At 36.2% G+C, this 17,688-nt stretch overlaps 1 protein-coding gene across 1 annotated transcript in view; it reads right to left on the bottom strand.

Annotated features, from left to right (window-relative positions):
• Positions 1-14,758, bottom strand: part of LOC149781697 (GTPase IMAP family member 9-like) — a 29,652-nt gene extending 14,894 nt beyond the window's left edge. The window contains exon 1 of the mRNA XM_089934777.1: positions 14,751-14,758. The gene's annotated coding sequence lies outside the window, so the exon portion shown is untranslated. The remainder of the gene's footprint in view (positions 1-14,750) is intronic.
• Positions 14,759-17,688: the final 2,930 nt, after the last annotated feature.

The raw sequence follows: 17,688 nt of genomic DNA, 5'->3' as shown, positions 1-17,688 counted from the left end.
AAGGCGGTAAATCATTGTTATCATGGTTAACAGTAACCACAGATACTGCTCAAAGTGTGTGTGTGTGATTTTGATTTTTAACGTAGCTTTAACAATTTTTCAGTCATATCGCTACGATGTCTGCAATGTGACAGTTTATAGTGATGTCTAGCACTGGGGCATCATGCCGCAGACATGTAGAATGATGTCCCACCGAGTCACATTATCATGACATCGGGCCGACCAGTCCTAACACTAACCTCTTAATGCTGAGCGCCAAGCGAGGCAGCTGTTAGTACCATTTTGTAAGTCTCTGGTATGACTCGGCCGGGGATCGAACCCACGACCTCCCCCATCCGAGGCGGACGCTCTAACCACTAGGCCACCGGAGCGGTTCTGCTCAAAGTAATGTTCGAGATGTATTTACTTGGCATATGGCGTCACAACAGGGTGTTTCTGAGCTACGACATATTTTTATTGCGCTGAAAAATAGTGATCGGATGAATAGTCAGGAACGTTCACATATGATATTTGACAAACTTGGAGTTACTGAAGTTTCTTTGCGGATAAATGGACATCAAGAACCAGCTGCAGATATATTGTTAAATTTTGATCAAAATTACGTAGCGTGTGCATATCATCGTTTGATGTCATTTATGGGGCGTGATCAAAATATAGACACAGGGCTGCAAATATCACAGTTAGATTTTACAAAACTGTATCCGATTTATTACTTTTCGCTGAAGCATATTGATTTATCCAAGCAATCTGTCGTTGACATACATTTTCGAGCTCGTGTTAATGACCCGCCAGGTGGTGGTGCCTACTACAGAATAATCACGGTTATGCTCAGCGATAAAGCAATGCTACTTGAAGGTGATAGTGGTCGAATGAGAGTCGTTGATGCACCAGTGGAAAATCTTTAATCATGTTATTTAAAAACACGAGTATTATCATAAAATGCCATATCATCACGTTAGTGTCAGTCTGACTCCTGGTCAGATTAAAAACCCTCAATCAAATTCAGAAAAAAACTGCGGAATGAAAATATCACTAAAGCGAAATCAGATCACGGGTGATTGAAATAAATTATCATTATTAGAACGTCAAATTAAACTTTTCAACGGCGCTAAACAATCAAAGACAGGCGTCAAACTTAATCTCTCTGCTGGTGCGGTTAAAGACTCAATTAAAATAGGTGGTATTTTTCCACTTCTCGCGGATATTCCAGCATTAATTTCCGCAGCCGCACCTGCCGTAACAAAAGCAGCTGCATTAGGTGCTGTTGGAACCGCTGCTGAAATGGCATTAAAGAAAACAACAGGGCGAGGATTAAAAAAAGAGGGACCGGATTAAGATTACCGGGATCTCGTTGGGGAAGAGGTCTGAGGCTTCTAGGATCACTTCGTTTATTATTTCAGCATCAATTTTTGATTTACTTGATGCCGATAAACTGCTAAAAATAAAAATCTTCAGAGGTGTTTTTATGCGAGATCAATTGCCAGGCAGACCAAACAGCGCTGAAACGGGTATCATTAATCTCGATGATAATTCAGGACCCGGTACTCATTGGGTATCATACGCGGCTGATCCACGTGGAATCGTTTATTTCGATTCGTACGGGTTAGCTCCATCTCGTGAGTTTGTCATGTATGTCGCGCCACTTCACTCAGCGGTTTGGTATTCAACGCTACCAACACAAACAATGACAGATCCGCCAATATGCGGCAGTGAAGTAATTAATGTACTTGACGCTATATCAAAGTCCTCCGCGCCACCTCATAAAGTCATGCATGATTATACAAGTAACCGCTTCGTTTTAAACAGATCTTAGATCCTATATATGGTTGATATTTACGGAAGATGTTCTTCTATCAAGGACAAGGAAAGGAAAAATGATATTGATTTGTCGAAGTACGCGACTAAAGATGAACTCGCTGATATTATGAACCTGGCTGGAGTTGACCGAGATGAAGTTGTTGTTTTTCAGGACCGATACGGAAAACTAAAAACGAGCAACATCAAATGGAATGATATAATTCGATAGTACTCGGTGCGGTCACGGATAACATCCCTGTGTTTACTGACGGCGGGAGAATCAGAGACTCAAGTATATCGTTTACAACCATCAGAGATGAAATTGAAAAAAAGTGTTGCTAATCGCTTAAAAAATGCCGGTGACATAATGACAGATGAACACAGAATGAACGGAAACAAGATAACAGTGTTAAAAGATCCAACATATGACGAAGATGCCGCGACGAAAAATTATGTGGACGTCAGCTGCAGCACCCTAGATGGTAAATTACCCACTTTTGGGGCCGAGTATGACGTCGGCTACAGCACCGTAGATGGTAAAGTATCCACGTTGCGGGACGAGTATGATGTGCACGTAGGCGCTTTTGGAAGATTTCGAAGACATTTTCAAAAAAACCGATGAAGCCATATATAAATTCTTCGGCACTCCGCACACCGTTGACATAAAACTTTCTGATATCAAAACTAACCTAGACACAACTAAAAAAACGCTCGAAGATGTCGTAAGTGGAATTCCTGATATCGTTAAAAATTAGTCTGATTAAAATTCCAGCCGAAATAACTCCCGGGCATATTACCAATATCGTATGCACATTATCATCCGGATTCGCAACATGGTCACAGCAAAATAAAACTATTAAATGTACCGCAACAGTCACTGGCGTGTGCGGGCTGTCTGAGTTTAGTGCTGCAAAATTCGAAATGTTTACAACGTATCCAAGGCGTCATTCCACCGACAAGTTTTCTGGAGTTGTGTCTATCATATTAAACAAGGGAACTGAAGAAATATTTATTCTGGAAGCAGCCGATAAGAAATTAACCGCAACATCTTTCTGGTGGAGTCTAGAATTTGTAGCTGAAACACCTCAATTGGTTAGTGTATAAAATATAATGAGTACCTCAGCATCGCAACATTACAGGTACAATCAAGCACTTGAATGGCAAACAAACTTAAAAGATCGAGTCGAATAGTACACGGTAAAATAAAGAAATATCGACGACTACTAGTTATCGTCGACGTAATCCATTATTCAGTATCCGCTATTGTTGTGTCCACTGGTGTATTATTAACAACGTCAACAATGATGGCGCCCAGTAGCCGTAACAATCTGTATTTCAGCTACAACAACAATTGCAGGTGTTCTTAGTATCATCACAAAAAAAATAAGTACTTGCACGAATAAAAAAGTATCCGATTACATGATAAAATTACACACAGCGACGGAAGCATACTCAAAGTTATCTTCGTTGTTATCAGTGAGCCTTAATGATGGAATTATATCTGATTTTGAGTTTTCAGAAATGATTAAAATATAGCACGAATGCGATGGTATTAAAGGCACAAATATATTAAATAATGACAACGTCAGCAGAGCTACTTCAACAGATCGTGACAAACACAACTCCGCTGAAAACCACGATGATCTCAGTAAGTTCGACTAATCCTGAATTTAACGTCAGTTTTCCAACTGGATTCCAGTAAAAGAAATCGCACTGGCAGAATTACCAGTATATTACAGTTGGCCAAACATCAGATCAAAATCGTTTAATGGATCACCAGCAAATAATTCGCTTGTATTTGCTAATAAGAACAAACTGGATGGAACAACTGACTGGCAAGTTATTGGGATACCCAATGGCAGTTATGAGATTGAACAAATCAACGATGAATTTGCGCGTAGAATAAAATCAATAACCAGAAAAGAAGCAAAAATATCAATTAATGTTCATGAGCCGACTTTATCTTCTGCGGTTGAGATACATTCTCCTGATTATGCCGTTGATATTTATCAATCATCGATAAGATCCGTACTAGGTTGGCCTGATATTGCGCCAGAATACCATGGACCACCAGGACCACGTCGGGATGATTTTATTACAGATGAAAAGAAATTTATAACATTTCCAAAATATAGAGATGGTTATCCATGGAGCACCAGGAATTTTACATATTATAAAACTGATGAATATAAACATGATCCAAATAATCGTGATAAATTTATTTTAAATGAAGATGGATGTATATATCTAGCTAGTATAATTAAAGATGAATATACAGTCATGACCAAGAAATTAACACAATTATTGGAAAATTATATTTTGGAGTATCCTAATAACGATTTAAAAAGGCAAATCATTGAGTCAATACAACATTTAAATCAAATTGTATCAGACCTTGAGCAAGTTAATTGAGTTATTACTGATTATATTTCTGGAGTTATCAATTTATATACTGGTGAAAAAATAATACCCGTTGGACAAATATTTTGTGATTATTATAAAATAACCGAAGCAGTTGTACCAAATTTTATAATATCAGTATTTAAAACCGACGAACTAAAAAAATCACTCAACGATATTATCAACGAAAACTTTCCTAAAATACTCGATGCGTGGAGAAAAATTGCCCCACCAGCATCGCTTCTCAGACATGAGAATGATCCACACGGCGGCGGCAGACATATTTCACCAGGAATCGTTAATATAACATCAACAATCGCGGTTAATATCGTTAGTGATGTGATCGACGGCAGCTATCAAATAGATCTTGGAAAGTCAAATCAGGCTCAACAAGGATACATTTTATACACGTTCACACCACAAATTTCCCCTGGGTATTTGATCGTGCAAGTACCAACCAATTCTGTTTATCTGCGGTGTCATACTAATATGTTAAAACGAATCAATTTTTATTTTCACAGACCACCTCGGACGCTTAATTGACCTGCGGGGAGAGGTTTTAATTGTGAATCTCTATGTAAAATCGTATATTTTTCAGAAATATTTTATTATTATTCTGAAATATTTTATTATTATTCAGAAATATTTTATTATTATTCAGAAATTGATGGGGTGGTTTGGTACTCAAAATTATACAAATCGATCGGTTTGTGGTGGTTGGTACTCAAAATCATGCAAATCAACCGGTTTGTTGATTCTGATGGGGTAAATGGTACTCAAAATTCTGTAAATCAATCAGTTTGTTGATTCTGATGGGGTAAATAGTACACAAAAGTGTGTAAATCAATCAGTTTGTTGATTCTGAAATATTTTATTATTATTCAGAAATATTTTATTATTATTCAGAAATTGATGGGGTGGTTTGGTACTCAAAATTATACAAATCGATCGGTTTGTGGTGGTTGGTACTCAAAATCATGCAAATCAACCGGTTTGTTGATTCTGATGGGGTAAATGGTACTCAAAATTCTGTAAATCAATCAGTTTGTTGATTCTGATGGGGTAAATAGTACACAAAAGTGTGTAAATCAATCAGTTTGTTGATTCTGATGGGGTAAATGGTACTCAAAATCATGTAAATCAATCAGATTGTTGATTTTGATGGAGTAAAATCGTGTAAATCAATCAGTTTTGCAAATAATCTGAAATAATAATTATAATCTGAAATATTTTATTCCGAAATAATTATTACAATCTGAAGTATTTTATTCTGAAATATTTTATTTATTCAGAAATTGACGGGGTAAATGGTACTCACAATTGAGCAAATCAATCAGATTGTTAATTTTGATGGGGTAAATGGTACTCAAAATCGTGTAAATCAATCTGTTTTGGAAATAATCTGAAATAATTATTATAATCTGAAATATTTTATTTATTCAAAAAAATGGTACTCAAAATCGTGTAAATCAATCAGTTTGTTAATTTTGACGGGTAAATAGTACTCAAAATCCTGTAAATCAATCAGATTGTTTGTTTTGACGGGGTAAACGGTACCCAAAATCATGTAAATCAGTCATATTATTTGTTTTGATGGGGTGGTTCGTGCTCAAAATTATGCAAGTCGATCGTTATTCAGAAATATATTTTTTTTATTCTGAAATATTTTTTTTAATTCTGATATGTAGTTCGGATATATTATTCTAGTTTTTTAATATCGTAGTATAAAACAAAACAAAATAATCCCCATATAAACTTCTAGCTTGCTATCGCATTCTAGCAAGTTTAGAGGATACATATAAGGACGGCACAACCCAGATCTCGTAGCTTGCCACCGCATTCTGCCAAGTTCAAGGGCATAATCCCCATAAAAACTTATAGCCTGCTATCGCATTCTAGTAAGTTTGGAGGATAGACATAAGGACAGCACAACCCAGAACTCGTAGCTTGCCACCGCATTCTACCAAGTTCAGTGGGCACACGAAACACAACCCCCTATAAGAGCCCCTAACCCGTCAAACAACGGTCTAGAGGCTCAAGAGTGCGTTATTGGTGAGGACAATACAACCCAGAAAGTCTAGCGTACCACCGTATTCCAGAAGTTCAATGGGTACACATAAGGACAGCACAACCCAGAACTCGTAGCTTGCCATCGCATTCTACCAAGTTCAGAGGGTACACAAACTTAATTAAGGACAGCACAACATATAACTTAATTAAGGACAGCACAAACATATATCTTAATTAAGGACGGCACAACAATTAAGGACAGTGCAACACCAAGGACGGCACAACAACTAAAGACAGTACAAACATATATGGGGGCCTTCTCTACACTCAACAGATTTTGACACACACACCCAAATAATCAGCCCGTGAGTGACACAAAACATGTATCCACCACTGGTGACGTGGTGGGAGGGTGTTCTGTTGAGTTACGATGCTTCAGCGGAGCCCCCAATTAAATATAAAAATTGCTAATAAGCGTAACCACTGACAGTTGTCAGTCATGGGACTCGATCGCCAGACCTCAAGTTTCATAGTTCGACGCGTTCGCAATGAGCTACGAAAGCATCTGATATATATACGTTTCAGAAATTATTATATAGTTACCTATAGTTACGGTTTCTAAATAGATCGTAAATATTTCTGCATTAAAACAGCGGTTTCTGAATAGATCGTAAAATATCTGAACTAAAACAACGGTTTCTAAATAGATCGTAAACATTTCTGCCTTATAACAGCGGTTTCTGAATAGATTGTAAAATATCTGCACTAAAAAACAGTGTGTTCTGCCTCGATTTCTCGTAACAGATCTAAGATAACTCGCTATATTGTGCGATGTAAAATACGTTTATTCTTCTATTTTGTAAGTTAGAAACCAGAAATATCCTTCTACTTGTTACATTACAGGCATTAATTAAGATGTAGATGGTTAATTGACTCATTACGACCGTAAAAATCACAATCTTTTGAGAAATATATATTTACAGAATTATCACCCTTCGCTCAAGTCGGAAAAATAAGTAGTATGCGAGTACAATACAGACAAAAAAAATAATTAAATAAATAGTTAATAAATATAATTTGAGGTAATTCCATCATTGACTTTTTGCACAATTGCGGCAGAGTTATCTCCGTTATCTGTATCTAACACCAATGGAACATAAGAGAACGAAATTCAGTTTCCAAACCGATATAAAAATGATGATTTGTATTTTTTGTCTGCGACTCTTTGTACTGAATTCGTGTGAATACCGAAATACTTACCAGCCGCGCATATTGACTGAAATATCATCTCTTCGACGGTCTCTACATTGACAGTTTTAATCGCTCTCTTTCCAATGCTCTTGAAAAGACCAGTCCCTCCTCGTGCAGAATTCTGGCTTTGCGTGATAGCTTAAAGGTTGTGCAGGGAATTGTTCTGAGGATTTCCGTCAATATGATCGATCACAAGACCGTCTTTGATCACCCCAAAGAAACATTCGAATACGAAACGATGACAAAGATACATTTTATTCCCAGCGCTGAACCTTAGATAACCAGAATTACTAACAACATCAACTGGTTTTTTAAACCTACAATTTCTAACTACACCATTACGATTTGCTTCATAATTCTTGATGATGGGATGTAGGACAAATTTTTGGTTCATTTATATATAATGTATTTGTCTAAATCATAATTTGTCTGAGAACTTATTTAAATAATCCTCTTCACGTTTTATAACTCTGTCACTGTGATTGTTTTTTTATCATAATATCTTTTAAGTTCCCTGTATCGCTTACCACCATAACGAGCACATAACAGTGTCTTCCCCCGGAATCCGGCACCACATCGCAGACACGGTATTGGTCCTAAACTACCACTACGAACACATAGTCAATTTTTTCCGCAGAATTAGTTTTTACAGGATTTGTTACAAGGAGTTAATGAACCGATCGTCAACCATTTGCATTGAGACATTATAGATAATATTTTAATTTAAATACTTGTTGGAAATATAATATGAACGAATTCGATAGATTATCCAAGATCAAGCCCTGGAAAACATAAAAATTTAATCTCGACAGGATATCTCCCGACCTACCGATGCGAGATCTGGTTGATCAGAAAAATAAAAGTTTGATCAATAAAATTCACGGCGCCAAGAAAGAAATTCACACAGATGGTGCATCTCATGTATGGTCAACGTTCAGGATTATACGCAACAGAGTCATCGACGCTGCGATGAATGACGAACGAGTAGCAACTATCATTAACCACATTGATGATCGCAAATATCTTTTCAGAATAAAATTTGTCGTGCTAACAGAAACAGGTAATTGGATTATCCGTGACAAATATGATCCTGTACACAAGGGTGAAAAAACTGTCGTACTAAGTAAGAATTCCAAACCAGGAATATTGACTGGCATTGACAAACCGTATTATGAGCGAGCGTATCCTGTAACAGCAGTTATTTATGGAATCTATTCGATAAATGGAAAACCTAGGGTTGATAATCTGAAACAAATGAAATTTTCAAAAATAAACTGTGTAGCTGAACGAGTAACAGAACATTTTACCTTTTCGACTCGTGGAAACGGTCTAACGGATAAAAGACGTAAAATAATACACACATGGGGAGAAATGGTTAAAGATACCGGGGCGTCAATCAAAGATGTGGCTGAGTTAGGAAAAAAACTAAAGTTCCCTATAACCGTAGCGACGATAACTGGAGAAATATTATATGAATCAAAATATAAATAAAAAGGAGCTTCGATTAAAATTATTGATCATAACGCGCATGAATGGACCAGCGCAGTAACAGTGTTTCCACTAAATAGAACTGTTAAATACTATGCGGAGACATGTTTGATTTTATTAACGAAATAAGTAAAAACGATTCTGTGCCCGTATGGCTGTTTCAGAGTTCTGAAACCGACGATGAACTGGGAAGCATTTGTACCGAAGAAAAAAATAAATTTGATCAGTTTGTACGACCTAATGGCATTATTTATCGAACAGATCTTCTCCACGAGAAAATGAAAAATCTTGCACTGCGATATACTGATGATACTGACGAACTATCGAGCAAGTGTTTTACTGTTCCGTCTGTTGCGGCTCATTTTGCTAGAAAGAAAAATTCGTGGAAACCAACTAGATTTAATTTTCTTAATGACATAATATCCAGTTGTGTCGAATACGGACACGGTGGACTATGGAATACTAAATACGATCACAGAGATGTTATTTCGGTTGATATGGTCGCGTGTTATCCCGGAAGTTTTCTAGGGATGGGAGATTGTTCTGTATACTTTAAAAGATTCGGTCATCCGACGCACGAAATGACACGAGTATCGATAAATGGACCATTACCGGATTTTGACCTGACTGGATTCGCTTGTATCAGTCATTCGAGTTTGCTAAAGGACTTCATCCAATTTGTTATGTTTGATCTGGAAAACATTTTTCAGAAACAATGTGGGTACCAATAGTACTATTATGATATATGCTTGATTGTGCGATGTTAATATCGTTGATTGTAAACGAAGCAATTATATCATATCGGAAACAAATCGAAGTTTGGTTACCACAACAAAAGGAATATTCCGATAATGAAAACCCGGATAAAACAGATTACGAGAATAAAATTACGAAAGATCTTGTTAGAAAAATAATTGGCAAGTTCCTTCAAGGAGGATCATACGATCATAAACGACATTGCACAAGACTGATCATGGACGATGCTGAGTTAGATTTTATAATCGCTGATACAACGAAAAGAAATACGTTTATAAATCGAGAAATAGCTTTCTTGCCAAATGGAAATAAACTAGGTACAATTGTGAGCTATATGGACGGTGAGTCACCGCAGTTTACTCATTTAAGATCTTCAATGCTCGCATATGTTTCGATAAATCTATTATCGATGATAAATAAGGTTTCTAAGTTTGCTGTCAGAGTTGCTACGGATTCGTTTTATAACAATAAAAAATATTCAGGATTGCTAGAACAACTACATATCGATACTTGTGCACAGTGGGGTTCGTGGAGAATAAAAAAAGAAAACATAATCGATTATTCCGAATCCGCTGATGTTACGATTAAAGATATTTACCTGATAAATAATCAGATATCAAAATTATAATCTGCACCATCGGTGTACGATCCAATAACCAGAAATAAAACGATTTATCTAAACGGACCGGGAGTTTCTGGTAAGACGACTCGAGCAATCGAAATATTTCAGAATTCAGACATGATTGTTTTAACGCCTACACATAGACTCGCGCGAGAGATGAAACAACGAGGAGTGCATTCGTGTACCTATCACAGCTTCTTCCGATGGAAGGGTGACGCATGGACTCCTGGTCGAATGGGAGAGAAATATATTCCAAGCATTATCGTTTGGAATGAAATATGCACTGTACCGCTAGAAACATTAAAAGCATTTCTTGATTGGCTATTAACAAAAACTACTGCTGTGATATTGTGTGGCGATCACGGTCAACCACCACCGTTTGTTTGACCATCTCCACATAATTGGATAAAAAATTTCGTTGATTATTACTCAAAGATAACGGATGATTATATATCACTTGATGCAGAATTAAGTGAGTTACAAAAATTAATCAGACTACAGCCGAATAAAATTTAATGTGAAGTAATGCGTGGAATAATTTTAGAAACTTCAATGAACGACTTTCTGCAAACGTGGAGACCAAACGATCTGATAGTTGCAAGTAGAAAGGTGGTCAGAGACACACTTCAGCAGCGGTTGTTTCAGTTACATAAAGAAAAGTTTCCAACGTTGCCAGTTCCGTTATATTATCGACCAGCTGATACACGGCGGCAGAATATTGATGTTGATATACCAGGACAGATCGAGAAACAGAATTTGGTATTAAATGATAATGTCACAGTTGATGTCAATGTTGTTGAAGATGCGCTAAAAACAAATAAAATAAAAATCCCCGTGGACGCTAGGAAACGCGATGACGATTCATTCATCTCAAGGATTAACTATTACTGATACAGTTGTTTGGATCGTCGATGATCGTGTCGAGTGGTCAAATTTGGTTTATCTCGCAGTGTCTCGAGTAAGAAGAATATCTTAACTACGAAGGATTATCATGAACAAGTCAGTGATCAATGATAATGATATTGACAGCGATATAATAAGAAGAAAAAAATAGCTGGTTATAAACAGTGTGATAAAAAGATAAACGTGATTTTGATCTTGACACTGATTTCATCAGCGCGCTGAAACAACAGCAGAATAATCACTGTGCAACTTGTAATTGTATAATGCTGTGGCAGTATCTGAAAAATGATCCAAGACAATTTACCGTAGATAGAAAAGATAACCATCTTGGCCATACACGAGAAAACACGATGTTGACCTGTCTTGAATGTAATCGACGTAGGGGTGCTAGTTAAGTGATTTCGGTGGTAATTGTGTATCCTCAGGAATCTCCTGCAATTGTTCACGTGTAAAGCCACGTTGAGGAGCAGTTGAATCCAGTCTGTAGATTGCGGATCTACCAGTAGATCTTACTAGGTTAGATATCTTGTGTGTCGTAATACTCCAAATAGGATCAGTCGCTCTTTTTTTACCACCTTGAAGTTCACCGGGTTCATATAAATATCTTACAGTAATATTACCCAGTACTGGCTGCGCTGAAAAATCACGTCGTTGTACGGATATGTTTTTTTTGTGACTGCGCTAATAGGTTTCATGTTGGTTGTTCGAGTAATCTCATTATTTAACGCAGCTATCACAATTCGTAATCTTGCAACCCATTCGCGAGATCTTTTATCTTGAATGAATTCCTTCGCGTATTGATATCCAAATAACCGCTTAGCAAGTGTTCGATTAAATCGTTCAACAACTGCCTAATCACGATGAATTGCAGAATGTCCTCGTCTGATTTTGACATTATGTTGCTTCATTAACGATGATACTGGACCAAGAAATTCTTTGCCAGGATAAATCTGTAATAGTTGTGGCCATCGTAATGGTCCTCGTTGATAAATTCGTTCAAATGCAGAAGAAACTTCAGATGATGTATTAGCTGATAATGGTTCTGCCTCTTTATATCTACTTGCAAGGTCAATGACAGTTAACGCGTATTAGTATGTTATTTGACGTCTACGTGCTTTAATCGTATCATGAGGTAAAAACAGAATATCAGCCTGATGAACTTCATTAGGAACACTAACATCGAAATGTGCGTACTGAATTCGTTTCGGTGATGGTAGGCTAAATTTGCCATATTGCTTGTTTGGATAACCACGCTTTAGCAGTAGAAAATTTGACTTTTGCTGCATGAGCGAGTTTATTAATTGCTGCTCTACCCCTCCAGTATCCCCTGGACTATAATAAATTGATTCCATTTATAATTAATTACCAGCTCCTAATACGAGTTTACCTTTCATTGCAGATTTTACTAACCAGTTAGCTAGTGATTCTCTGATATTTTTATTTTTTATGGAAACTAGCGAATGAATCAACTTCACATCTGCAATATGCCTATGTTGTACATCTTTACTTTTTATAAGTCACATCATGAACGTGACATGCTTTATCAATATCATTTATGGGACATTCACCTGGTTTTGGTTGATCCTGATTGTCAAGCCTGATATCAAGTCGAGTACCAGGACCACAATAATTATATCCTGGTAGATGTTTTTCTCCAGGGTATTTAGCCCATGGAGTGCCTGGGAACTTTGACATTAATTTAGCAATATCACCACCGTCTTTTTGGGGTAAAAACGAAAACTTTTTTCTGTTACATATTGCACATCTTCCACTGTATGCTATTCTTTTATTTTTTGTTGTTGTGGATAAAAGATCATTAGTTGGAGCTTTAGCTCTGCAACGTAAACAATATAAATTCATACTATTTATAATATGGATATAATTGATTTCTCAGCGACACGAAAGCAAGAGCCAGTTAAACACCATCCTGCGCTACCGAATTCCATCAGAATGATAATGATAGGTCCATTTGGATCGGGTAAGACGCAATTATTGCCTAATCTGATAATGAGATGGTTAAAGTTAAAGTGGGATAAGTTGTATTTGGTAGCTCCCTCAGTTGATGATCAACGATGTTATGATGTACTTAAAGATTTTAATGAAAACGCAAGATTACTGGACGAAGATAACGATGTTATCGAGTTTATAACCGATATTGATGAAGCGCCGAGTGTTGATGTTTTAGACGGATTTATTAATAATTTAGTTGTGTACGATGATGTGATGCTGGACAAACAATCAAATCCTGCCAGAATTTTTCACGTGGCAGACATAAAAACACTGATGTGATTTATGTTACTCAGCTATACACACAGATACCAAAAGTAATCAGAGATAACTGTAATATTTTAGTTATGTTTAATGGAGTCGATACGCACACGTTGCGAAATATTCATCAAACTTGGTGTAGCGGTGACATGGATATAATTAAATTTAGAAATTTCTTTTCACAAGCACAATCAACCTGTTCGGGCTTATAACAATAAATTTACATGATCCTAGAACAAGATATCGTATTGGACTTGATAAAAGTTTTGGATAAATTAATAGCAGCAGAGAGGCGGGACCTCCGGTGGGTAAACAAAAATTTCGACAATTAGAGAAACTCTCGGTCAAGTTAGACGCTTTGATTTATAGCGTCAGTGACCTTATTTTTTATTTTGTAATTTTAAGCAGACAAGTGGTCTGTGACATTATTTTTTTTATTTCTGAGGAGCTTTTATTTTAAGCAAATGACGTTTCAGATATAATAATGGAAATATAGTTTGTATAACATAGCGAAGCAAGCATTCTGTAGCAAATGATTTCTCAAACGAATAAATAATATTTGCAAGACACATTAAATTGATATTGGTAAATGTTGAAAAAATGGCTATTTAAAACTTACAATATGGATACACTCTCTTGGAAATGTCAACATGCATTATTCGGATGGTACTGTATTTAAATATGCAAATTCATCTGGAAATACATAACTTGCTGGATGAATATATTCTCTAGGATGTGCTAATATACATACAATCATTTAAGCTTGCTTCTTTTACATACGTAATCTTGAACGATTTCTAAATATGGTACTGAAGGAAATAGTATCGTGGTGCAGTTACATTATATTGTACTACGGGTCATTTATCGTTAGCGGTAGCACAATATTTATGATCGATTTACCTGCATATTGATACTGAAGATATATTTCAAAGCAATCATACAGAAATACATAGTAACATGACAAATGCCTGTTCTCAATTTGTACCGTTGATATACATGCAAATAACAATGATTTATTAAAATATGGGTCTGCATGTGGAAATGTTAAACTTGTATTTTCGGTCGGTCTCTTTACATATGTGAGTGTGCTATTATAAATAAACACGACATATATTCTTCCAAACTGGTATAAAAAATGTACACGAGTACAGCCTAAATCAAATATCCGCTTTTTTGTTTCGTTTGCTGAAAGCAGTGAGGCTAATAGCTTTACTTGCATATTTAAAGTGAGATCGGTAAAGTATAGGAGACTTACCTCTGCCTATATCTGTTTCATGCTTATCGACGGAAACTGAAAATGGGGAGGGAAAATAACTAAATCTCATGAAGACAGAAATCCATCTTTCCAGCTTTTATTGGATACCTAACCTCAGCTCAAATAAATTTAGTTAATGAAGCAATAATTTGGAGCCATATTACTGAGTCAGTCCCAGATAGTTCAGTGAATTGACAGTTAGGCACTCTGAATATAGTAAGACATTTTAAATTGTACTTAGTTATTTAATGATTTTAATGACACTGTCTAGTTGTCAATATGAATTATACACTTTTATCCACATATCGTAATGTTTGCTTTTCAAAATGACTTTACATCAAAATAATTTGACGTTATCGATAGCCAATATGGAAACAACAATACATATTTACCATTCAATGAATTTCCTTCTTTCATCAAAAGGAACAATGCACGTTTTTTCGAAAATATAAATTTCACACTTGCAAATGTGATTTTGTGTATATGTTTATACCATCAGTTGATAGATTTTGTTTACTACTCATCCAATCAACGATATAGTCCTATATACATAGTTGGTTTGTTAAAAAATATGTAAAAAGTATAGTATTCCTATCCAAATATAATTCATAATGATGATGCAACAGCACAAGAGGAAATAAACGAAGGATATGTGTGATAGGCACGATAATGCTTTCGTTTCTTGTTGTGTTACTTTATTGCACAAACAGCAGCATAAAACAGACATGTAGGTCTGCTCACTTTAATCTATCCTATAAATTAAACATCACCGACTTAAAAAAAAATACTCACCAATCTAGTTTTTCACGCTAAAAAAACGACGATCAAACGACAATCGGCTTAAGTAAGTAGCCTGTTATTAACAAGAAATAAAAAGAAGCATATATAGCTATTCGTCGTGACCCATGAATCGAAACTTCACATACTTTTAACACTATAAAGCAAACGAATTGCTTCGATCAACTACCCTCGCACTAAACTCTGTCTTGCTTTCCAATTCTACATATTGACACGTTCGAGTTGCACTGTCAACGTAAGCTGAGTTATGAGTACAAGCGAGATAAATATTTATTTTACATCAGTTCACATGATATTCCATTATTTAAACAATGCCTTCCTCACGAATCGAAAATCCAGTTTGCATAGATTGAACTATCATCGTACATACGCTCTAGTGACGCATAAGGCTGGGGGAAATCACACTTTGGTTAGGGAACACGCTGTAAACAATAGGCAGGTGACAGAACGTTTACATAAGGTTTTTCCGGGGTCGTGCGTGTGTGTGTGTGTGATTTGGATTTTATCGTAGATTTCACAATTTTTACTCATATCGCTACAATGTCTGCAGTGTGGCAGTTTCTAGTGATATCTAGCACTGGGGCATTATGCCGCAGACATGTAGCATCATGTCCACCCAGTCACATTATTCTGACATCTGCCCGACCAGTCCTAACACTAACATCTTAATGCTGAGCGCCAAGCGAGGCAGCTTCTAGTACCATTTTTATAAGTCTTTGGTATGACTAGGTCGGGGTTCAAACCCACGACCTCTTACATCCGAGGTGGAAGATCTAGCCACTGAAAATGACTCGTTAACAGGTAACCTCTGAGTAAAAGTTGCCATTAGTACAGGTTTGACTGAATAAATAAATAAATAAATAAATAATTAAATAAATAAATAAATATGAAGAAATTCCTCGCTCACCCAAGACTTGTGCTAACTTAGGCATCCATATGTCTCTCGTAACCGGATCCCGAACGTCTAGATGATTCAGGACTCGCAAGCAATTTATAACTTCACAATCCTCGAGTAGCACAGGAATCACACAGGCTTCACCTTTATTTAGGCGATACAACATCGCCATTTCAATTTGTTGCTTCACAAAATTGCTGTTCATTGCTTTCTCTGTCATTACAATAACTATTTTGCAAGAATTTTGGATGCTTTCATCTACAAAAGTTAACAATGATCCTCCTGGAGTATTATCTCTATCATAAAAACAGCAGACTAATCCATAATCTTTTTCTAGTGTCTCCACAGTTTTCTTCACCCATTCATGATCAAATTTTGAGTAACTGAAAAACACGTGGTGCGTCTTACCAAATGGGACTTGACTTTTTTCCTGAGTACCCATGGTTGTTTATCTGTGTCCCGAACTCAAAATATCACCGTCCTCAATTAAATTATTCACGACAAACCAGACTTCGGCTGTCGTTTCATTTAACTGAAGAAAAAAAAAATATTATAAATTTGCATTTTTTTAAAAAACAGCCACGCTATTTTAGGACTGAATATTGTTATACATTTACGATATTCACAGTAATGTACATTTACAATAATCACAATAATAGACATTTACAATATTCACAGTGATATACATTTACAATACTCACACTATTCACAGTAATATTTAAACATTGTCAGCAGAATTGAATGAGGAATGTATGTTCAGTTCTAAGACTTAAAGGTTAGTACGTTTATATGGCAAAATATGAACGAGTTTATCTGACATATACATCACGAAGTTAGGAGTGCAATATTGCTCAGAAAAAAACTAATTTCGATACAAATATTGCAACCTTTTTACTATATGCTTACTTTGCTTTTCTAGCCAAGACTGAATAATAAAAAAACACACCAAGAAATAAAGTTATTGAATTTCTGCTATATTCCAAAGTAAATCACAAGCGTCTTTCAACAAAAACACCGTAACCGCATTAATGCACACAAAGTACCGCCCAGCTACATTTCAATTTGGTAGCGTAACACGCGCTCGGTCATTCGTTTACAAAGAAATCTCATTTTGGTCTACTTAAGTTGGAATATAGATTCATATTGTGAATGACTGCGCTTTAAAACAACTTTTCCAGTTGGTCTGGAATGGAGGGAATTTTTTATGTCGATCCAACGAAATTCTGCTTTTCTAGTTGTGATGGA

This window comes from Sinohyriopsis cumingii, chromosome 15 (genome assembly GCF_028554795.1).
Source record: "Sinohyriopsis cumingii isolate HCF-2022 chromosome 15, ASM2855479v2, whole genome shotgun sequence".
Lineage (NCBI taxonomy): Eukaryota > Metazoa > Mollusca > Bivalvia > Unionida > Unionidae > Sinohyriopsis > Sinohyriopsis cumingii.
The sequence above is the reverse complement of the archived record's forward strand: the minus strand, read 5'-3'. Positions and strand labels throughout refer to the sequence as shown.